This window comes from Balaenoptera acutorostrata, chromosome 16, assembly GCF_949987535.1.
Source record: "Balaenoptera acutorostrata chromosome 16, mBalAcu1.1, whole genome shotgun sequence".
In the NCBI taxonomy this organism is placed as follows: Eukaryota; Metazoa; Chordata; class Mammalia; order Artiodactyla; family Balaenopteridae; genus Balaenoptera; species Balaenoptera acutorostrata.
In genome coordinates, this window is record NC_080079.1 from 70,783,938 (window position 1) to 70,806,036 (window position 22,099).

Sequence of the window (22,099 nt, forward strand, 5' to 3'; positions counted from 1 at the left end):
GTCTTGGGCGACCTTGCAGCCCAGTTCTTGCGGGAACCTCCAGACCCGTAGGCGCTTGAGGCTCCGCCCCAGATCCCACTCGATGCTCACAAGGACGTGGCCTCTGAGGCTGGAGGGCCAGTGGCCTGCTGTCCTTTTGGCATTCCCCACTGTGTCCACCCCCGCAGTGCTAGGCGCAGCCCGGCCAAGGCCGGGCCGGCCCTCCTGCCTGACGGCAGTGGGCCCAAAGCCAGTGGGAGCCACCATTGGGCCGCCACGGCCCCTTAGCCCCAGCAAAGCCACCCTTGCACCCACGCCAAAATCCACGCACCATTCCGGGTACTGGAGGTCAGCTGACCTGGAGAACTGGTCACGGCCCACGACCCCACTCCCGCCCCCTGCCATGGTGAAACGGTGGAGGCTGGGCTTTTTCTGGAGGGAGCTGTGGAGAGACACACGGGCAGACAGGTGGCTGCGGCGCGGAAGGGCGCTGGTGGGGTCGGCCAGGGGCAGGACCAGGGCCTCGCGGGCCTTACGATCTTCACCCGGGCCTACAGCGGACTCTGGGTCTGGGCCGGCCACCCCGGGAGAGGGTGGGGTGTGGCTGCCTTCCAGGGCCTCCTTCTGGCGGCATGTCCAGCCAGACGGGCGGGCTGGGCCCCCTCCAGCGCACGATGTGTTGGGAGAGGCTTGAGTAGATGAGGCCTGAAGTTGTGCCCGGCAGGAGCAGAGGAAGCCTCGAGCACCGGCGACTACAAGAAAAGGCAGATCGGGAGGCAAAAAATACTACAGCATCTAGTATTCCCAGATGGTCTCCCATCCAGGTAGTAAACAGAGCCGACCCTGCTTAGCTTCCAAGACCAGACGAGATGAGTTGCGTTTAGGGTGGCAAGGCGGTAGAAGGCAGCAGGGGCCACGGGGTGCCTCTTGAGGCTCAGCTTCGCTGGTGCTGGGGCTTGCCGACAGCCCGGTAGCCAACCCTCTCCAGCACGGCACAGCCGCCGCCAAGGCAGGTGACAGGACTCCTCGGGGACCCGGGGTTGGCAGACTCGTGGGTGACCTCGCTGCTCAGGTCAGGCGGGACCCTCCAGGCCCATAGGCGCTTGGCCCTCCGCCCCAGATCCCGCTTGACGCTCACAACGACGTGGCCCCGGGGTCTTAAAGGCCCGTGGCCCGCGGTCCCTTGGGCATTGGCCACCCTGTCTGCCCACACAGTTCTAGGCGAAGCATGGCCGTGGCCGGGCCGGCCCTCCTGCCCGACGGCAGTTGGTCTGAAGCCACTAGGAGCCACCCTTGAGTCGGCACGACCCCTTAGACCCAACAAGGCCACCCTTTCCCCCACGACAACTGCCGAGCAAAGTTCCCTGCGCCTGGTGACCGGCCGGCCCAGAGAACCAGTCTGGCCCACGACCCCACTCCCGCCCCCTGCCACGGTGAAACGGTGGAGGCTGGGCTTTTTCTGGAGGGAGCTGTGGAGAGACACACGGGCAGACAGGTGGCTGCGGCGCGCATGGGCGCTGGTCGGGTCGGCCAGGGGCAGGTCGAGGGGCTCGCGGGCCTCACAATCTACACCCGGGCCTGCGGCGGAGTCTGGGTGCGGGCCGGCCACCCCGGGAGAGGGTGGGGTGTGGCTGCCTTCCAGGGCCTCCTTCTGGCGGCATGTCCAGCCAGACGGGCGGGCTGGGCCCCCTCCAGCGCACGCTGTGTTGGGAGAGGCTTGAGTAGATGAGGCCTGCAGCCGTGCCCGGTGGGAGCAGAGGAAGCCTCGAGCACCGGTGACTACAAGAAAAGGCAGATCGGGAGGCAAAAAATACTACAGCATCTAGTATTCCCAGGTGGTCTCCCATCCAGGTAGTAAACAGAGCCGACCCTGCTTAGCTTCCGAGATCAGACGAGTTGAGGTGCGCTTAGGGTGGTATGGCTGTAGAAGGCAGCGGGGGCCACGGGGTGCCTCTTGAGGCTCAGCTTAGCTGGTGCTGGCGAATTACCGCCAGTCCGGCGACCAGCCCTCTGCAGCAAGGCCCTGCGGCCCACCCAGGCTGGCGACAGCACGCCTCAGGGACCGGGGTTGGTGGAGTCTTGGACTACCTCGCAGCTCAGTTCTGGCGGGAACATCCAGGCACATAGGCGCTTGGCGAACCGCCCCAGATCCCGCTCGACGCTCACAAAGACGTGGCTCCGAAGGCTTAAGGGCCCGTGGTCCACGGTCCCTTGGGCATTCCCAACCCTGTCCACCCACACAGTAGTAGGTGCAGTCCAGCCGCGGCTGGGCCGGAACTCCTGCCTGAGGGAAGGTAGCCCAAAGCCACTGGGAGCCACCATTGATGTGGCACGGCCCATTGGACCCAGCAAGGCCACCCTTGCCCCCACGCCACCCACTGAGCACTGTTCCCAGCGCATGGTGGCCGGCCGGCTCGGAAAACCGGACCCGGCCCACGACCTCGCTCCCGCACCCAGCCATGGCGAAACAGCGGAGGGTGGGCTTTTTCCGGAGGGAGCTGTGGAGAGACACACAGGCAGACAGGTGGCTGCGGCGCGGATGGGCGCTGGCGGAGGTGGTCAGGTGCAGGACGAGGGCTTCGCGTGCCTCACGGCTGTCACCCGGGCCTGCGGTGGAGTCTGGGTCTGGGCCAGCCACCCCGAGAGCGGCTGGCGTGTGGCTGCCTAACAGGGCCGACTTCTGGCCGCATGTCCAGCCAGTGCGGCTGGGGGCGCCCATTCCGGCGCACGCTGTGTTGGGAGGGGCCTGAGGAGGTGAGGCCTGCGGCGGTGCCCGGCAGGGGAGGAGCCGGCCTCGGCCACGGGCGACTACAGGAGAAGGTGGTGTGGGAGGGAAAAAAGCCTACAGCACCCGGTATTCCCATGTAGTCTCCCATCCAAGTATTAACCAGGCCTGATCCTGCTTAGCTTGTGAGATCAGATGAGATGGGATGCGCTCAGGGTTGTATGGCCATAGAAGGCAGCGGGGGCCACGTGGTGCCTCATGAGGCTCAGCTTCGTTGGTGCTGGTGACTTATCGCCAGGCCGGTGGCCAGCCCTCTCCTGCACGGCCCTGCTGCCTGCCCAGGCAGGCGACAGGAGGCCTCGGGGACACGGAGGTGGCAGAGTCTTGGGCGACCTTGCAGCCCAGTTCTTGCGGGAACCTCCAGACCCGTAGGCGCTTGAGGCTCCGCCCCAGATCCCACTCGATGCTCACAAGGACGTGGCCTCTGAGGCTGGAGGGCCAGTGGCCTGCTGTCCTTTTGGCATTCCCCACTGTGTCCACCCACGCAGTGCTAGGCGCAGCCCGGCCAAGGCCGGGCCGGCCCTCCTGCCTGACGGCAGTGGGCCCAAAGCCAGTGGGAGCCACCATTGGGCCGCCACGGCCCCTTAGCCCCAGCAAAGCCACCCTTGCACCCACGCCAAAATCCACGCACCATTCCGGGTACTGGAGGTCAGCTGACCTGGAGAACTGGTCACGGCCCACGACCCCACTCCCGCCCCCTGCCATGGTGAAACGGTGGAGGGTGGGCTTTTTCTGGAGGGAGCTGTGGAGAGACACACGGGCAGACAGGTGGCTGCGGCGCGGTTGGGCGCTGGTGGGGTCGGCCAGGGGCAGGTACAGGGCCTCACGGGCCTCACAATTTTCACCCGGGCCTGCGGCGGAGTCTGAGTCCAGGCCGGACACCCCAGGAGAGGGTGGGGTGTGGCTGCCTTCCAGGGCCTCCTTCTGGCGGCATGTCCAGCCAGACGGGCGGGCTGGGCCCCCTCCAGCGCACGCTGTGTTGGGAGAGGCTTGAGTAGATGAGGCCTGCAGCCGTGCCCGGTGGGAGCAGAGGAAGCCTCGAGCACCGGCGACTACAAGAAAAGGCAGATCGGGAGGCAAAAAATACTACAGCATCTAGTATTCCCAGGTGGTCTCCCATCCAGGTAGTAAACATACCCGACCCTGCTTAGCTTGCAAGAGCAGAAGAGATGAGTTGTGTTTAGGGTGGTATGGCTGTAGAAGGCAGCAGGGGCCATGGGGTGCCTCTTGAGGCTCAGCTTAGCTGGTGCTGGAGAATTACCACCAATCCGGTGACCAGCCCTCTGCACAGGGCCCTGCGGCCCACCCAGGCAGGCGACAGCAGGCCTCGGGGTCCGGGGGTGGTGGAGTCTTGGACGACCTCGCAGCTCAGTTCTGGCAGGAACATCCAGGCACATAGGCGCTTGGCGAACCGCCCCAGATCCCGCTCGATGCTCACAAAGACGTGGCTCCGAAGGCTTAAGGGCCCGTGGTCCACGGTCCCTTGGGCATTCCCAACCCTGTCCACCCACGCAGTAGTAGGTGCAGTCCAGCCGCGGATGGGCCGGCCCTCCTGCCTGACGACAGGTAGCCCAAAGCCACTGGGAGCCACCATTGATGCGGCACAGCCCATTGGAACCAGCAAGACCACCCTTGTCCCCACGCCACCCACTGAGCACTGTTCCCAGCGCATGGTGGCCGGCCGGCCCGGAGAACCGGACCCAGCCCACGACCATGCTCTCGCACCCGGCCATGGCGAAGCAGCGGAGGGTGGGCTTTTTCCGGAGAGAGCTGTGGAGAGACACCCAGGCAGATAGGTTGCTGCGGCATGGATGGGCGCTGGCGGAGGTGGCCAGGTGCAGGACGAGGGCTTCGCGTGCCTCACGGCTGTCACCTGGGCCTGCGGTGGAGCATGGGTTCAGGCCGGCCACCCCGGGATCGGCTGGGGTGCGGCTGCCTAACAGGGCCTCCTTCTGGCCGCATGTCCAGCCAGTGCGGCTGGGGGCACCCCTTCCGGTGCACACTGTGTCGGGAGGGGCCTGAGGAGGTGAGGCCTGCGGCGGTGCCCGGCAGGGGAGGAGCCGGCCTCGGATACGGGCGACTAAAGGAGAAGGTGGTGCGGGAGGGAAAAAAGCCTACAGCACCCGGTATTCCCATGTAGTCTCCCATCCAAGTACTAACCAGGCCCGACCCTGCTTAGCTTCCTGGATCAGACGAGATGGGGCGCGTTCAGGGTTGTATGGCTGTAGAAGGCAGCGGGGGCCACGGGGTGACTCTTGAGGCTCAGCTTCGCTGGTGCTGGGGCTTGCCGACAGCCCGGTAGCCAACCCTCTCCAGCACTGCCCAGCCGCCCACCAAGGCAGGCGACAGGAGGCCTCGGGGACCCGGGGTTGGCAGACTCGTGGGTGACCTCGCAGCTCAGGTCAGGCGGGACCCTCCAGGACCATAGGCGCTTGGCCCTCTGCCCCAGATCCCGCTTGATGCTCACAACGACGTGGCCCCAGGGGCTTAAGGGCCCGTGGCCCGCGGTCCCTTGGGCATTGGCCACCCTGTCTGCCCACACAGTTCTAGGCGAAGCCCGGCCGCGGACGGGCCGGACCTCCTGCCCAACGGCAGTTGGTCTGAAGCCACTGGGAGCCACCTTTGAGTCGGCACGACCCCTTAGACCCAACAAGGCCACCCTTTCCCCCACGCCAACTGCCGAGCAAAGTTCCCTGTGCCTGGTGACCGGCCGGCCCGGAGAACCGGTCCGGCCCACGACCCCACTCCCGCCCCCTGCCATGGTGAAACGGTGGAGGGTGGGCTTTTTCTGGAGGGAGCTGTGGAGAGACACACGGGCAGACAGGTGGCTGCGGCGCGGTTGGGCGCTGGTGGGGTCGGCCAGGGGCAGGTACAGGGTCTCACGGGCCTCACAATTTTCACCCGGGCCTGCGGCGGAGTCTGAGTCCAGGCCGGACACCCCAGGAGAGGGTGGGGTGTGGCTGCCTTCCAGGGCCTCCTTCTGGCGGCATGTCCAGCCAGACGGGCGGGCTGGGCCCCCTCCAGCGCACGCTGTGTTGGGAGAGGCTTGAGTAGATGAGGCCTGCAGCCGTGCCCGGTGGGAGCAGAGGAAGCCTCGAGCACCGGCGACTACAAGAAAAGGCAGATCGGGAGGCAAAAAATACTACAGCATCTAGTATTCCCAGGTGGTCTCCCATCCAGGTAGTAAACAGAGCCGACCCTGCTTAGCTTCCGAGATCAGACGAGTTGAGGTGCGCTTAGGGTGGTATGGCTGTAGAAGGCAGCGGGGGCCACGGGGTGCCTCTTGAGGCTCAGCTTAGCTGGTGCTGGCGAATTACCGCCAGTCCGGCGACCAGCCCTCTGCAGCAAGGCCCTGCGGCCCACCCAGGCTGGCGACAGCACGCCTCAGGGACCGGGGTTGGTGGAGTCTTGGACGACCTCGCAGCTCAGTTCTGGCGGGAACATCCAGGCACATAGGCGCTTGGCGAACCGCCCCAGATCCCGCTCGACGCTCACAAAGACGTGGCTCCGAAGGCTTAAGGGCCCGTGGTCCACGGTCCCTTGGGCATTCCCAACCCTGTCCACCCACACAGTAGTAGGTGCAGTCCAGCCGCGGCTGGGCCGGAACTCCTGCCTGAGGGAAGGTAGCCCAAAGCCACTGGGAGCCACCATTGATGTGGCACGGCCCATTGGACCCAGCAAGGCCACCCTTGCCCCCACGCCACCCACTGAGCACTGTTCCCAGCGCATGGTGGCCGGCCGGCTCGGAAAACCGGACCCGGCCCACGACCTCGCTCCCGCACCCAGGCATGGCGAAACAGCGGAGGGTGGGCTTTTTCCGGAGGGAGCTGTGGAGAGACACACAGGCAGACAGGTGGCTGCAGCGCGGATGGGCGCTGGCGGAGGTGGTCAGGTGCAGGACGAGGGCTTCGTGTGCCTCACGGCTGTCACCCGGGCCTGCGGTGGAGTCTGGGTCTGGGCCAGCCACCCCGAGAGTGGCTGGCGTGTGGCTGCCTAACAGGGCCGACTTCTGGCCGCATGTCCAGCCAGTGCGGCTGGGGGCGCCCATTCCGGCGCACGCTGTGTTGGGAGGGGCCTGAGGAGGTGAGGCCTGCGGCGGTGCCCGGCAGGGGAGGAGCCGGCCTCGGCCACGGGCGACTACAGGAGAAGGTGGTGTGGGAGGGAAAAAAGCCTACAGCACCCGGTATTCCCATGTAGTCTCCCATCCAAGTATTAACCAGGCCTGATCCTGCTTAGCTTGTGAGATCAGATGAGATGGGATGCGCTCAGGGTTGTATGGCCATAGAAGGCAGGGGGGGCCACGTGGTGCCTCATGAGGCTCAGCTTCGTTGGTGCTGGTGACTTATCGCCAGGCCGGTGGCCAGCCCTCTCCTGCACGGCCCTGCTGCCTGCCCAGGCAGGCGACAGGAGGCCTCGGGGACACGGAGGTGGCAGAGTCTTGGGCGACCTTGCAGCCCAGTTCTTGCGGGAACCTCCAGACCCGTAGGCGCTTGAGGCTCCGCCCCAGATCCCACTCGATGCTCACAAGGACGTGGCCTCTGAGGCTGGAGGGCCAGTGGCCTGCTGTCCTTTTGGCATTCCCCACTGTGTCCACCCACGCAGTGCTAGGCGCAGCCCGGCCAAGGCCGGGCCGGCCCTCCTGCCTGACGGCAGTGGGCCCAAAGCCAGTGGGAGCCACCATTGGGCCGCCACGGCCCCTTAGCCCCAGCAAAGCCACCCTTGCACCCACGCCAAAATCCACGCACCATTCCGGGTACTGGAGGTCAGCTGACCTGGAGAACTGGTCACGGCCCACGACCCCACTCCCGCCCCCTGCCATGGTGAAACGGTGGAGGCTGGGCTTTTTCTGGAGGGAGCTGTGGAGAGACACACGGGCAGACAGGTGGCTGCGGCGCGGAAGGGCGCTGGTGGGGTCGGCCAGGGGCAGGACCAGGGCCTCGCGGGCCTTACGATCTTCACCCGGGCCTACAGCGGACTCTGGGTCTGGGCCGGCCACCCCGGGAGAGGGTGGGGTGTGGCTGCCTTCCAGGGCCTCCTTCTGGCGGCATGTCCAGCCAGACGGGCGGGCTGGGCCCCCTCCAGCGCACGATGTGTTGGGAGAGGCTTGAGTAGATGAGGCCTGAAGTTGTGCCCGGCAGGAGCAGAGGAAGCCTCGAGCACCGGCGACTACAAGAAAAGGCAGATCGGGAGGCAAAAAATACTACAGCATCTAGTATTCCCAGGTGGTCTCCCATCCAGGTAGTAAACAGAGCCGACCCTGCTTAGCTTCCAAGACCAGACGAGATGAGTTGCGTTTAGGGTGGTAAGGCCGTAGAAGGCAGCAGGGGCCACGGGGTGCCTCTTGAGGCTCAGCTTCGCTGGTGCTGGGGCTTGCCGACAGCCCGGTAGCCAACCCTCTCCAGCACGGCACAGCCGCCGCCAAGGCAGGTGACAGGAGTCCTCGGGGACCCGGGGTTGGAAGATTCGTGGGTGACCTCGCAGCTCAGGTCAGGCGGGACCCTCCAGGCCCATAGGCGCTTGGCGCTCCGCCCCAGATCCCGCTTGACGCTCACAACGACGTGGCCCCGGGGTCTTAAGGGCCCGTGGCCCGCGGTCCCTTGGGCATTGGCCACCCTGTCTGCCCACACAGTTCTAGGTGAAGCACGGCCGCGGACGGGCCGGCCCTCCTGCCCAACGGCAGTTGGTCTGAAGCCACTGGGAGCCACCATTGAGTCGGCACGACCCCTTAGACCCAACACGGCCACACTTTCCCCCACGCCAACTGCCGAGCAAAGTTCCCTGCGCCTGGTGACCGGCCGGTCCGGAGAACCGGTCTGGCCCACGACCCCACTCCCGCCCCCTGCCATGGTGAAACGGTGGAGGGTGGGCTTTTTCTGGAGGGAGCTGTGGAGAGACACACGGGCAGACAGGTGGCTGCGGCGCGGTTGGGCGCTGGTGGAGTCGGCCAGGGGCAGGTCCAGGGCCTCGCGGGCCTCACAATTTTCACCCGGGCCTGCGGCGGAGTCTGAGTCCAGGCCGGACACCCCAGGAGAGGGTGGGGTGTGGCTGCCTTCCAGGGCCTCCTTCTGGCGGCATGTCCAGCCAGACGGGCGGGCTGGGCCCCCTCCAGCGCACGCTGTGTTGGGAGAGGCTTGAGTAGATGAGGCCTGCAGCCGTGCCCGGTGGCAGCAGAGGAAGCCTCGAGCACCGGCGACTACAAGAAAAGGCAGATCGGGAGGCAAAAAATACTACAGCATCTAGTATTCCCAGGTGGTCTCCCATCCACGTAGTAAACATACCCGACCCTGCTTAGCTTGCAAGAGCAGAAGAGATGAGTTGTGTTTCGGGTGGTATGGCTGTAGAAGGCAGCAGGGGCCATGGGGTGCCTCTTGAGGCTCAGCTTAGCTGGTGCTGGAGAATTACCACCAATCCGGTGACCAGCCCTCTGCACACGGCCCTGCGGCCCACCCAGGCAGGCGACAGCAGGCCTCGGGGTCCGGGGGTGGTGGAGTCTTGGACGACCTCGCAGCTCAGTTCTGGCAGGAACATCCAGGCACATAGGCGCTTGGCGAACCGCCCCAGATCCCGCTCGATGCTCACAAAGACGTGGCTCCGAAGGCTTAAGGGCCCGTGGTCCACGGTCCCTTGGGCATTCCCAACCCTGTCCACCCACGCAGTAGTAGGTGCAGTCCAGCCGCGGATGGGCCGGCCCTCCTGCCTGACGACAGGTAGCCCAAAGCCACTGGGAGCCACCATTGATGCGGCACAGCCCATTGGAACCAGCAAGACCACCCTTGCCCCCACGCCACCCACTGAGCACTGTTCCCAGCGCATGGTGGCCGGCCGGCCCGGAGAACCGGACCCAGCCCACGACCATGCTCTCGCACCCGGCCATGGCGAAGCAGCGGAGGGTGGGCTTTTTCCGGAGAGAGCTGTGGAGAGACACCCAGGCAGATAGGTTGCTGCGGCATGGATGGGCGCTGGCGGAGGTGGCCAGGTGCAGGACGAGGGCTTCGCGTGCCTCACGGCTGTCACCTGGGCCTGCGATGGAGCATGGGTTCAGGCCGGCCACCCCGGGATCGGCTGGGGTGCGGCTGCCTAACAGGGCCTCCTTCTGGCCGCATGTCCAGCCAGTGCGGCTGGGGGCACCCCTTCCGGTGCACACTGTGTCGGGAGGGGCCTGAGGAGGTGAGGCCTGCGGCGGTGCCCGGCAGGGGAGGAGCCGGCCTCGGATACGGGCGACTAAAGGAGAAGGTGGTGCGGGAGGGAAAAAAGCCTACAGCACCCGGTATTCCCATGTAGTCTCCCATCCAAGTACTAACCAGGCCCGACCCTGCTTAGCTTCCTGGATCAGACGAGATGGGGCGCGTTCAGGGTTGTATGGCTGTAGAAGGCAGCGGGGGCCACAGGGTGACTCTTGAGGCTCAGCTTCGCTGGTGCTGGGGCTTGCCGACAGCCCGGTAGCCAACCCTCTCCAGCACTGCCCAGCCGCCCACCAAGGCAGGCGACAGGAGGCCTCGGGGACCCGGGGTTGGCAGACTCGTGGGTGACCTCGCAGCTCAGGTCAGGCGGGACCCTCCAGGACCATAGGCGCTTGGCCCTCTGCCCCAGATCCCGCTTGATGCTCACAACGACGTGGCCCCAGGGGCTTAAGGGCCCGTGGCCCGCGGTCCCTTGGGCATTGGCCACCCTGTCTGCCCACACAGTTCTAGGCGAAGCCCGGCCGCGGACGGGCCGGCCCTCCTGCCCAACGGCAGTTGGTCTGAAGCCACTGGGAGCCACCTTTGAGTCGGCACGACCCCTTAGACCCAACAAGGCCACCCTTTCCCCCACGCCAACTGCCGAGCAAAGTTCCCTGTGCCTGGTGACCGGCCGACCCGGAGAACCGGTCCGGCCCACGACCCCACTCCCGCCCCCTGCCATGGTGAAACGGTGGAGGGTGGGCTTTTTCTGGAGGGAGCTGTGGAGAGACACACGGGCAGACAGGTGGCTGCGGCGCGGTTGGGCGCTGGTGTGGTCGGCCAGGGGCAGGTACAGGGTCTCACGGGCCTCACAATTTTCACCCGGGCCTGCGGCGGAGTCTGAGTCCAGGCCGGACACCCCAGGAGAGGGTGGGGTGTGGCTGCCTTCCAGGGCCTCCTTCTGGCGGCATGTCCAGCCAGACGGGCGGGCTGGGCCCCCTCCAGCGCACGCTGTGTTGGGAGAGGCTTGAGTAGATGAGGCCTGCAGCCATGCCCGGTGGGAGCAGAGGAAGCCTCGAGCACCGGCGACTACAAGAAAAGGCAGATCGGGAGGCAAAAAATACTACAGCATCTAGTATTCCCAGGTGGTCTCCCATCCAGGTAGTAAACAGAGCCGACCCTGCTTAGCTTCCGAGATCAGACGAGTTGAGGTGCGCTTAGGGTGGTATGGCTGTAGAAGGCAGCGGGGGCCACGGGGTGCCTCTTGAGGCTCAGCTTAGCTGGTGCTGGCGAATTACCGCCAGTCCGGCGACCAGCCCTCTGCAGCAAGGCCCTGCGGCCCACCCAGGCTGGCGACAGCACGCCTCAGGGACCGGGGTTGGTGGAGTCTTGGACGACCTCGCAGCTCAGTTCTGGCGGGAACATCCAGGCACATAGGCGCTTGGCGAACCGCCCCAGATCCCGCTCGACGCTCACAAAGACGTGGCTCCGAAGGCTTAAGGGCCCGTGGTCCACGGTCCCTTGGGCATTCCCAACCCTGTCCACCCACACAGTAGTAGGTGCAGTCCAGCCGCGGCTGGGCCGGAACTCCTGCCTGAGGGAAGGTAGCCCAAAGCCACTGGGAGCCACCATTGATGTGGCACGGCCCATTGGACCCAGCAAGGCCACCCTTGCCCCCACGCCACCCACTGAGCACTGTTCCCAGCGCATGGTGGCCGGCCGGCTCGGAAAACCGGACCCGGCCCACGACCTCGCTCCCGCACCCAGCCATGGCGAAACAGCGGAGGGTGGGCTTTTTCCGGAGGGAGCTGTGGAGAGACACATAGGCAGACAGGTGGCTGCGGCGCGGATGGGCGCTGGCGGAGGTGGTCAGGTGCAGGACGAGGGCTTCGCGTGCCTCACGGCTGTCACCCGGGCCTGCGGTGGAGTCTGGGTCTGGGCCAGCCACCCCGAGAGCGGCTGGCGTGTGGCTGCCTAACAGGGCCGACTTCTGGCCGCATGTCCAGCCAGTGCGGCTGGGGGCGCCCATTCCGGCGCACGCTGTGTTGGGAGGGGCCTGAGGAGGTGAGGCCTGCGGCGGTGCCCGGCAGGGGAGGAGCCGGCCTCGGCCACGGGCGACTACAGGAGAAGGTGGTGTGGGAGGGAAAAAAGCCTACAGCACCCGGTATTCCCATGTAGTCTCCCATCCAAGTATTAACCAGGCCTGATCCTGCTTAGCTTGTGAGATCAGATGAGATGGGATGCGCTCAGGGTTGTATGGCCATAGAAGGCAGCGGGGGCCACGTGGTGCCTCATGAGGCTCAGCTTCGTTGGTGCTGGTGACTTATCGCCAGGCCGGTGGCCAGCCCTCTCCTGCACGGCCCTGCTGCCTGCCCAGGCAGGCGACAGGAGGCCTCGGGGACACGGAGGTGGCAGAGTCTTGGGCGACCTTGCAGCCCAGTTCTTGCGGGAACCTCCAGACCCGTAGGCGCTTGAGGCTCCGCCCCAGATCCCACTCGATGCTCACAAGGACGTGGCCTCTGAGGCTGGAGGGCCAGTGGCCTGCTGTCCTTTTGGCATTCCCCACTGTGTCCACCCACGCAGTGCTAGGCGCAGCCCGGCCAAGGCCGGGCCGGCCCTCCTGCCTGACGGCAGTGGGCCCAAAGCCAGTGGGAGCCACCATTGGGCCGCCACGGCCCCTTAGCCCCAGCAAAGCCACCCTTGCACCCACGCCAAAATCCACGCACCATTCCGGGTACTGGAGGTCAGCTGACCTGGAGAACTGGTCACGGCCCACGACCCCACTCCCGCCCCCTGCCATGGTGAAACGGTGGAGGCTGGGCTTTTTCTGGAGGGAGCTGTGGAGAGACACACGGGCAGACAGGTGGCTGCGGCGCGGATGGGCGCTGCTGGGGTCGGCCAGGGGCAGGACCAGGGCCTCGCGGGCCTCACGATCTTCACCCGGGCCTACAGCGGACTCTGGGTCTGGGCCGGCCACCCCGGGAGAGGGTGGGGTGTGGCTGCCTTCCAGGGCCTCCTTCTGGCGGCATGTCCAGCCAGACGGGCGGGCTGGGCCCCCTCCAGCGCACGATGTGTTGGGAGAGGCTTGAGTAGATGAGGCCTGAAGTTGTGCCCGGCAGGAGCAGAGGAAGCCTCGAGCACCGGCGACTACAAGAAAAGGCAGATCGGGAGGCAAAAAATACTACAGCATCTAGTATTCCCAGGTGGTCTCCCATCCAGGTAGTAAACAGAGCCGACCCTGCTTAGCTTCCAAGACCAGACGAGATGAGTTGCGTTTAGGGTGGTAAGGCCGTAGAAGGCAGCAGGGGCCACGGGGTGCCTCTTGAGGCTCAGCTTCGCTGGTGCTGGGGCTTGCCGACAGCCCGGTAGCCAACCCTCTCCAGCACGGCACAGCCGCCGCCAAGGCAGGTGACAGGACTCCTCGGGGACCCGGGGTTGGCAGACTCGTGGGTGACCTCGCTGCTCAGGTCAGGCGGGACCCTCCAGGCCCATAGGCGCTTGGCCCTCCGTCCCAGATCCCGCTTGACGCTCACAACGACGTGGCCCCGGGGTCTTAAAGGCCCGTGGCCCGCGGTCCCTTGGGCATTGGCCACCCTGTCTGCCCACACAGTTCTAGGCGAAGCATGGCCGTGGCCGGGCCGGCCCTCCTGCCCGACGGCAGTTGGTCTGAAGCCACTGGGAGCCACCCTTGAGTCGGCACGACCCCTTAGACCCAACAAGGCCACCCTTTACCCCACGACAACTGCCGAGCAAAGTTCCCTGCGCCTGGTGACCGGCCGGCCCAGAGAACCAGTCTGGCCCACGACCCCACTCCCGCCCCCTGCCATGGTGAAACGGTGGAGGCTGGGCTTTTTCTGGAGGGAGCTGTGGAGAGACACACGGGCAGACAGGTGGCTGCGGCGCGCATGGGCGCTGGTCGGGTCGGCCAGGGGCAGGTCGAGGGGCTCGCGGGCCTCACAATCTACACCCGGGCCTGCGGCGGAGTCTGGGTGCGGGCCGGCCACCCCGGGAGAGGGTGGGGTGTGGCTGCCTTCCAGGGCCTCCTTCTGGTGGCATGTCCAGCCAGACGGGCGGGCTGGGCCCCCTCCAGCGCACGCTGTGTTGGGAGAGGCTTGAGTAGATGAGGCCTGCAGCCGTGCCCGGTGGGAGCAGAGGAAGCCTCGAGCACCGGCGACTACAAGAAAAGGCAGATCGGGAGGCAAAAAATACTCCAGCCTCTAGTATTCCCTGGTGGTCTCCCATCCAGGTAGTAAACAGAGCCGACCCTGCTTAGCTTCCGAGATCAGACGAGATGAGGTGCGTTTAGGGTGGCATGGCCGTAGAAGGCAGCGGGGGCCACGGGGTGCCTCTTGAGGCTCAGCTTAGCTGGTGCTGGCGAATTACCGCCAGTCCGGCGACCAGCCCTCTGCAGCAAGGCCCTGCGGCCCACCCAGGCTGGCGACAGCACGCCTCAGGGACCGGGGTTGGTGGAGTCTTGGACGACCTCGCAGCTCAGTTCTGGCGGGAACATCCAGGCACATAGGCGCTTGGCGAACCGCCCCAGATCCCGCTCGACGCTCACAAAGACGTGGCTCCGAAGGCTTAAGGGCCCGTGGTCCACGGTCCCTTGGGCATTCCCAACCCTGTCCACCCACACAGTAGTAGGTGCAGTCCAGCCGCGGCTGGGCCGGAACTCCTGCCTGAGGGAAGGTAGCCCAAAGCCACTGGGAGCCACCATTGATGTGGCACGGCCCATTGGACCCAGCAAGGCCACCCTTGCCCCCACGCCACCCACTGAGCACTGTTCCCAGCGCATGGTGGCCGGCCGGCTCGGAAAACCGGACCCGGCCCACGACCTCGCTCCCGCACCCAGGCATGGCGAAACAGCGGAGGGTGGGCTTTTTCCGGAGGGAGCTGTGGAGAGACACACAGGCAGACAGGTGGCTGCAGCGCGGATGGGCGCTGGCGGAGGTGGTCAGGTGCAGGACGAGGGCTTCGCGTGCCTCACGGCTGTCACCCGGGCCTGCGGTGGAGTCTGGGTCTGGGCCAGCCACCCCGAGAGTGGCTGGCGTGTGGCTGCCTAACAGGGCCGACTTCTGGCCGCATGTCCAGCCAGTGCGGCTGGGGGCGCCCATTCCGGCGCACGCTGTGTTGGGAGGGGCCTGAGGAGGTGAGGCCTGCGGCGGTGCCCGGCAGGGGAGGAGCCGGCCTCGGCCACGGGCGACTACAGGAGAAGGTGGTGTGGGAGGGAAAAAAGCCTACAGCACCCGGTATTCCCATGTAGTCTCCCATCCAAGTATTAACCAGGCCTGATCCTGCTTAGCTTGTGAGATCAGATGAGATGGGATGCGCTCAGGGTTGTATGGCCATAGAAGGCAGTGGGGGCCACGTGGTGCCTCATGAGGCTCAGATTCGTTGGTGCTGGTGACTTATCGCCAGGCCGGTGGCCAGCCCTCTCCTGCACGGCCCTGCTGCCTGCCCAGGCAGGCGACAGGAGGCCTCGGGGACACGGAGGTGGCAGAGTCTTGGGCGACCTTGCAGCCCAGTTCTTGCGGGAACCTCCAGACCCGTAGGCGCTTGAGGCTCCGCCCCAGATCCCACTCGATGCTCACAAGGACGTGGCCTCTGAGGCTGGAGGGCCAGTGGCCTGCTGTCCTTTTGGCATTCCCCACTGTGTCCACCCACGCAGTGCTAGGCGCAGCCCGGCCAAGGCCGGGCCGGCCCTCCTGCCTGACGGCAGTGGGCCCAAAGCCAGTGGGAGCCACCATTGGGCCGCCACGGCCCCTTAGCCCCAGCAAAGCCACCCTTGCACCCACGCCAAAATCCACGCACCATTCCGGGTACTGGAGGTCAGCTGACCTGGAGAACTGGTCACGGCCCACGACCCCACTCCCGCCCCCTGCCATGGTGAAACGGTGGAGGCTGGGCTTTTTCTGGAGGGAGCTGTGGAGAGACACACGGGCAGACAGGTGGCTGCGGCGCGGTTGGGCGCTGGTGGGGTCGGCCAGGGGCAGGTACAGGGCCTCACGGGCCTCACAATTTTCACCCGGGCCTGCGGCGGAGTCTGAGTCCAGGCCGGACACCCCAGGAGAGGGTGGGGTGTGGCTGCCTTCCAGGGCCTCCTTCTGGCGGCATGTCCAGCCAGACGGGCGGGCTGGGCCCCCTCCAGCGCACGCTGTGTTGGGAGAGTCTTGAGTAGATGAGGCCTGCAGCCGTGCCCGGTGGGAGCAGAGGAAGCCTCGAGCACCGGCGACTACAAGAAAAGGCAGATCGGGAGGCAAAAAATACTACAGCATCTAGTATTCCCAGGTGGTCTCCCATCCAGGTAGTAAACAGAGCCGACCCTGCGTAGCTTCCAAGACCAGACGAGATGAGTTGGGTATAGGGTGGTAAGGCCGTAGAAGGCAGGAGGGGCCACGGGGTGCCTCTTGAGGCTCAGCTTCGCTGGTGCTGGGGCTTGCCGACAGCCCGGTAGCCAACCCTCTCCAGCACGGCACAGCCGCCGCCAAGGCAGGTGACAGGAGTCCTCGGGGACCCGGGGTTGGAAGATTCGTGGGTGACCTCGCAGCTCAGGTCAGCCGGGACCCTCCAGGCCCATAGGCGCTTGGCGCTCCGCCCCAGATCCCGCTTGACGCTCACAACGACGTGGCCCCGGGGTCTTAAGGGCCCGTGGCCCGCGGTCCCTTGGGCATTGGCCACCCTGTCTGCCCACACAGTTCTAGGCGAAGCACGGCCGCGGACGGGCCGGCCCTCCTGCCCAACGGCAGTTGGTCTGAAGCCACTGGGAGCCACCATTGAGTCGGCACGACCCCTTAGACCCAACACGGCCACCCTTTCCCCCACGCCAACTGCCGAGCAAAGTTCCCAGCGCCTGGTGACCGGCCGGTCCGGAGAACCGGTCTGGCCCACGACCCCACTCCCGCCCCCTGCCATGGTGAAACGGTGGAGGGTGGGCTTTTTCTGGAGGGAGCTGTGGAGAGACACACGGGCAGACAGGTGGCTGCGGCGCGGTTGGGCGCTGGTGGTGTCGGCCAGGGGCAGGTCCAGGGCCTCGCGGGCCTCACAATTTTCACCCGGGCCTGCGGCGGAGTCTGAGTCCAGGCCGGACACCCCAGGAGAGGGTGGGGTGTGGCTGCCTTCCAGGGCCTCCTTCTGGCGGCATGTCCAGCCAGACGGGCGGGCTGGGCCCCCTCCAGCGCACGCTGTGTTGGGAGAGTCTTGAGTAGATGAGGCCTGCAGCCGTGCCCGGTGGGAGCAGAGGAAGCCTCGAGCACCGGCGACTACAAGAAAAGGCAGATCGGGAGGCAAAAAATACTACAGCATCTAGTATTCCCAGGTGGTCTCCCATCCAGGTAGTAAACAGAGCCGACCCTGCTTAGCTTCCGAGATCAGACGAGTTGAGGTGCGCTTAGGGTGGTATGGCTGTAGAAGGCAGCGGGGGCCACGGGGTGCCTCTTGAGGCTCAGCTTAGCTGGTGCTGGCGAATTACCGCCAGTCCGGCGACCAGCCCTCTGCAGCAAGGCCCTGCGGCCCACCCAGGCTGGCGACAGCACGCCTCAGGGACCGGGGTTGGTGGAGTCTTGGACGACCTCGCAGCTCAGTTCTGGCGGGAACATCCAGGCACATAGGCGCTTGGCGAACCGCCCCAGATCCCGCTCGACGCTCACAAAGACGTGGCTCCGAAGGCTTAAGGGCCCGTGGTCCACGGTCCCTTGGGCATTCCCAACCCTGTCCACCCACACAGTAGTAGGTGCAGTCCAGCCGCGGCTGGGCCGGAACTCCTGCCTGAGGGAAGGTAGCCCAAAGCCACTGGGAGCCACCATTGATGTGGCACGGCCCATTGGACCCAGCAAGGCCACCCTTGCCCCCACGCCACCCACTGAGCACTGTTCCCAGCGCATGGTGGCCGGCCGGCTCGGAAAACCGGACCCGGCCCACGACCTCGCTCCCAAACCCAGCCATGGCGAAACAGCGGAGGGTGGGCTTTTTCCGGAGGGAGCTGTGGAGAGACACATAGGCAGACAGGTGGCTGCGGCGCGGATGGGCGCTGGCGGAGGTGGTCAGGTGCAGGACGAGGGCTTCGCGTGCCTCACGGCTGTCACCCGGGCCTGCGGTGGAGTCTGGGTCTGGGCCAGCCACCCCGAGAGCGGCTGGCGTGTGGCTGCCTAACAGGGCCGACTTCTGGCCGCATGTCCAGCCAGTGCGGCTGGGGGCGCCCATTCCGGCGCACGCTGTGTTGGGAGGGGCCTGAGGAGGTGAGGCCTGCGGCGGTGCCCGGCAGGGGAGGAGCCGGCCTCGGCCACGGGCGACTACAGGAGAAGGTGGTGTGGGAGGGAAAAAAGCCTACAGCACCCGGTATTCCCATGTAGTCTCCCATCCAAGTATTAACCAGGCCTGATCCTGCTTAGCTTGTGAGATCAGATGAGATGGGATGCGCTCAGGGTTGTATGGCCATAGAAGGCAGCGGGGGCCACGTGGTGCCTCATGAGGCTCAGCTTCGTTGGTGCTGGTGACTTATCGCCAGGCCGGTGGCCAGCCCTCTCCTGCACGGCCCTGCTGCCTGCCCAGGCAGGCGACAGGAGGCCTCGGGGACACGGAGGTGGCAGAGTCTTGGGCGACCTTGCAGCCCAGTTCTTGCGGGAACCTCCAGACCCGTAGGCGCTTGAGGCTCCGCCCCAGATCCCACTCGATGCTCACAAGGACGTGGCCTCTGAGGCTGGAGGGCCAGTGGCCTGCTGTCCTTTTGGCATTCCCCACTGTGTCCACCCACGCAGTGCTAGGCGCAGCCCGGCCAAGGCCGGGCCGGCCCTCCTGCCTGACGGCAGTGGGCCCAAAGCCAGTGGGAGCCACCATTGGGCCGCCACGGCCCCTTAGCCCCAGCAAAGCCACCCTTGCACCCACGCCAAAATCCACGCACCATTCCGGGTACTGGAGGTCAGCTGACCTGGAGAACTGGTCACGGCCCACGACCCCACTCCCGCCCCCTGCCATGGTGAAACGGTGGAGGCTGGGCTTTTTCTGGAGGGAGCTGTGGAGAGACACACGGGCAGACAGGTGGCTGCGGCGCGGATGGGCGCTGGCGGAGGTGGTCAGGTGCAGGACGAGGGCTTCGCGTGCCTCACGGCTGTCACCCGGGCCTGCGGTGGAGTCTGGGTCTGGGCCAGCCACCCCGAGAGTGGCTGGCGTGTGGCTGCCTAACAGGGCCGACTTCTGGCCGCATGTCCAGCCAGTGCGGCTGGGGGCGCCCATTCCGGCGCACGCTGTGTTGGGAGGGGCCTGAGGAGGTGAGGCCTGCGGCGGTGCCCGGCAGGGGAGGAGCCGGCCTCGGCCACGGGCGACTACAGGAGAAGGTGGTGTGGGAGGGAAAAAAGCCTACAGCACCCGGTATTCCCATGTAGTCTCCCATCCAAGTATTAACCAGGCCTGATCCTGCTTAGCTTGTGAGATCAGATGAGATGGGATGCGCTCAGGGTTGTATGGCCATAGAAGGCAGCGGGGGCCACGTGGTGCCTCATGAGGCTCAGCTTCGTTGGTGCTGGTGACTTATCGCCAGGCCGGTGGCCAGCCCTCTCCTGCACGGCCCTGCTGCCTGCCCAGGCAGGCGACAGGAGGCCTCGGGGACACGGAGGTGGCAGAGTCTTGGGCGACCTTGCAGCCCAGTTCTTGCGGGAACCTCCAGACCCGTAGGCGCTTGAGGCTCCGCCCCAGATCCCACTCGATGCTCACAAGGACGTGGCCTCTGAGGCTGGAGGGCCAGTGGCCTGCTGTCCTTTTGGCATTCCCCACTGTGTCCACCCACGCAGTGCTAGGCGCAGCCCGGCCAAGGCCGGGCCGGCCCTCCTGCCTGACGGCAGTGGGCCCAAAGCCAGTGGGAGCCACCATTGGGCCGCCACGGCCCCTTAGCCCCAGCAAAGCCACCCTTGCACCCACGCCAAAATCCACGCACCATTCCGGGTACTGGAGGTCAGCTGACCTGGAGAACTGGTCACGGCCCACGACCCCACTCCCGCCCCCTGCCATGGTGAAACGGTGGAGGCTGGGCTTTTTCTGGAGGGAGCTGTGGAGAGACACACGGGCAGACAGGTGGCTGCGGCGCGGTTGGGCGCTGGTGGGGTCGGCCAGGGGCAGGTACAGGGCCTCACGGGCCTCACAATTTTCACCCGGGCCTGCAGCGGAGTCTGAGTCCAGGCCGGACACCCCAGGACAGGGTGGGGTGTGGCTGCCTTCCAGGGCCTCCTTCTGGCGGCATGTCCAGCCAGACGGGCGGGCTGGGCCCCCTCCAGCGCACGCTGTGTTGGGAGAGTCTTGAGTAGATGAGGCCTGCAGCCGTGCCCGGTGGGAGCAGAGGAAGCCTCGAGCACCGGCGACTACAAGAAAAGGCAGATCGGGAGGCAAAAAATACTACAGCATCTAGTATTCCCAGGTGGTCTCCCATCCAGGTAGTAAACAGAGCCGACCCTGCGTAGCTTCCAAGACCAGACGAGATGAGTTGGGTATAGGGTGGTAAGGCCGTAGAAGGCAGGAGGGGCCACGGGGTGCCTCTTGAGGCTCAGCTTCGCTGGTGCTGGGGCTTGCCGACAGCCCGGTAGCCAACCCTCTCCAGCACGGCACAGCCGCCGCCAAGGCAGGTGACAGGAGTCCTCGGGGACCCGGGGTTGGAAGATTCGTGGGTGACCTCGCAGCTCAGGTCAGGCGGGACCCTCCAGGCCCATAGGCGCTTGGCGCTCCGCCCCAGATCCCGCTTGACGCTCACAACGACGTGGCCCCGGGGTCTTAAGGGCCCGTGGCCCGCGGTCCCTTGGGCATTGGCCACCCTGTCTGCCCACACAGTTCTAGGCGAAGCACGGCCGCGGACGGGCCGGCCCTCCTGCCCAACGGCAGTTGGTCTGAAGCCACTGGGAGCCACCATTGAGTCGGCACGACCCCTTAGACCCAACACGGCCACCCTTTCCCCCACGCCAACTGCCGAGCAAAGTTCCCAGCGCCTGGTGACCGGCCGGTCCGGAGAACCGGTCTGGCCCACGACCCCACTCCCGCCCCCTGCCATGGTGAAACGGTGGAGGGTGGGCTTTTTCTGGAGGGAGCTGTGGAGAGACACACGGGCAGACAGGTGGCTGCGGCGCGGTTGGGCGCTGGTGGTGTCGGCCAGGGGCAGGTCCAGGGCCTCGCGGGCCTCACAATTTTCACCCGGGCCTGCGGCGGAGTCTGAGTCCAGGCCGGACACCCCAGGAGAGGGTGGGGTGTGGCTGCCTTCCAGGGCCTCCTTCTGGCGGCATGTCCAGCCAGACGGGCGGGCTGGGCCCCCTCCAGCGCACGCTGTGTTGGGAGAGGCTTGAGTAGATGAGGCCTGCAGCCGTGCCCGGTGGGAGCAGAGGAAGCCTCGAGCACCGGCGACTACAAGAAAAGGCAGATCGGGAGGCAAAAAATACTACAGCATCTAATATTCCCTGGTGGTCTCCCATCCAGGTAGTAAACATACCCGACCCTGCTTAGCTTGCAAGAGCAGAAGAGATGAGTTGTGTTTAGGGTGGTATGGCTGTAGAAGGCAGCAGGGGCCATGGGGTGCCTCTTGAGGCTCAGCTTAGCTGGTGCTGGAGAATTACCACCAATCCGGTGACCAGCCCTCTGCACACGGCCCTGCGGCCCACCCAGGCAGGCGACAGCAGGCCTCGGGGTCCGGGGGTGGTGGAGTCTTGGACGACCTCGCAGCTCAGTTCTGGCAGGAACATCCAGGCACATAGGCGCTTGGCGAACCGCCCCAGATCCCGCTCGATGCTCACAAAGACGTGGCTCCGAAGGCTTAAGGGCCCGTGGTCCACGGTCCCTTGGGCATTCCCAACCCTGTCCACCCACGCAGTAGTAGGTGCAGTCCAGCCGCGGATGGGCCGGCCCTCCTGCCTGACGACAGGTAGCCCAAAGCCACTGGGAGCCACCATTGATGCGGCACAGCCCATTGGAACCAGCAAGACCACCCTTGCCCCCACGCCACCCACTGAGCACTGTTCCCAGCGCATGGTGGCCGGCCGGCCCGGAGAACCGGACCCAGCCCACGACCATGCTCTCGCACCCGGCCATGGCGAAGCAGCGGAGGGTGGGCTTTTTCCGGAGAGAGCTGTGGAGAGACACCCAGGCAGATAGGTTGCTGCGGCATGGATGGGCGCTGGCGGAGGTGGCCAGGTGCAGGACGAGGGCTTCG

General features: G+C 66.0%; 15 pseudogenes; all 15 read right to left on the reverse strand.

The window, feature by feature from the left end:
* Positions 1–1,789: 1,789 nt before the first annotated feature.
* LOC130705160 (5S ribosomal RNA) lies at positions 1,790–1,908 on the reverse strand (annotated as a pseudogene).
* Positions 1,909–2,818: 910 nt separating this feature from the next.
* On the reverse strand, positions 2,819–2,937 carry LOC130705418 (5S ribosomal RNA; annotated as a pseudogene).
* Positions 2,938–4,875: 1,938 nt separating this feature from the next.
* LOC130705473 (5S ribosomal RNA) lies at positions 4,876–4,994 on the reverse strand (annotated as a pseudogene).
* A 909-nt stretch (positions 4,995–5,903) lies between these two features.
* On the reverse strand, positions 5,904–6,022 carry LOC130705161 (5S ribosomal RNA; annotated as a pseudogene).
* Positions 6,023–6,932: 910 nt separating this feature from the next.
* Positions 6,933–7,051, reverse strand: LOC130705419 (5S ribosomal RNA; annotated as a pseudogene).
* Positions 7,052–7,961: 910 nt separating this feature from the next.
* LOC130705293 (5S ribosomal RNA) lies at positions 7,962–8,080 on the reverse strand (annotated as a pseudogene).
* Positions 8,081–10,016: 1,936 nt separating this feature from the next.
* On the reverse strand, positions 10,017–10,135 carry LOC130705474 (5S ribosomal RNA; annotated as a pseudogene).
* A 909-nt stretch (positions 10,136–11,044) lies between these two features.
* On the reverse strand, positions 11,045–11,163 carry LOC130705162 (5S ribosomal RNA; annotated as a pseudogene).
* Positions 11,164–12,073: 910 nt separating this feature from the next.
* On the reverse strand, positions 12,074–12,192 carry LOC130705420 (5S ribosomal RNA; annotated as a pseudogene).
* Positions 12,193–13,102: 910 nt separating this feature from the next.
* LOC130705294 (5S ribosomal RNA) lies at positions 13,103–13,221 on the reverse strand (annotated as a pseudogene).
* A 908-nt stretch (positions 13,222–14,129) lies between these two features.
* On the reverse strand, positions 14,130–14,248 carry LOC130705240 (5S ribosomal RNA; annotated as a pseudogene).
* Positions 14,249–15,158: 910 nt separating this feature from the next.
* Positions 15,159–15,277, reverse strand: LOC130705422 (5S ribosomal RNA; annotated as a pseudogene).
* Positions 15,278–17,214: 1,937 nt separating this feature from the next.
* Positions 17,215–17,333, reverse strand: LOC130705163 (5S ribosomal RNA; annotated as a pseudogene).
* Positions 17,334–18,243: 910 nt separating this feature from the next.
* On the reverse strand, positions 18,244–18,362 carry LOC130705423 (5S ribosomal RNA; annotated as a pseudogene).
* A 910-nt stretch (positions 18,363–19,272) lies between these two features.
* Positions 19,273–19,391, reverse strand: LOC130705424 (5S ribosomal RNA; annotated as a pseudogene).
* Positions 19,392–22,099: the final 2,708 nt, after the last annotated feature.